Genomic DNA, 402 nt, shown 5'->3' with positions numbered 1-402 from the left:
GGCTGCAGTCCGTGTTTATTATTGAGCCAGGAGCGTTTCCGACCCGGCAGTGGCCCAGATTATACTGCCCTCAAAGTACTTTAGTACAAATCCTTATTTCCCCGTTAAACGTAGAAATGAATAGGGTGACTCCTCTCCTTGATAGAAGTACTTCCGTCTCTATAACCCTGCGCAGCATCTTCCCCTAAATTTCCAAACACAGACATCCGCGACTACCCAACGGCCTCCTCAAACATCAGTTGGCCTCCATTCAGCCACAAGCCGTCATTGATATAGATGCCTCTAACAGCAACGAAAAGTCACGAATAGGTATATTCCCCCACCCTCTTAATCGGCCGTTTTCAGTCCGTCTGTTGGAATTCATCCGTATATTCCGCGCTAAAGTCTTAGCAATTCTCTTGG

This window comes from Haemaphysalis longicornis, unplaced genomic scaffold, assembly GCF_048455015.1.
Source record: "Haemaphysalis longicornis isolate Haplotype H1 unplaced genomic scaffold, Haemaphysalis longicornis Haplotype H1 scaffold_1, whole genome shotgun sequence".
Classification (NCBI taxonomy): Eukaryota; Metazoa; Arthropoda; class Arachnida; order Ixodida; family Ixodidae; genus Haemaphysalis; species Haemaphysalis longicornis.
Note: the sequence above shows the minus strand (reverse complement) of the source record.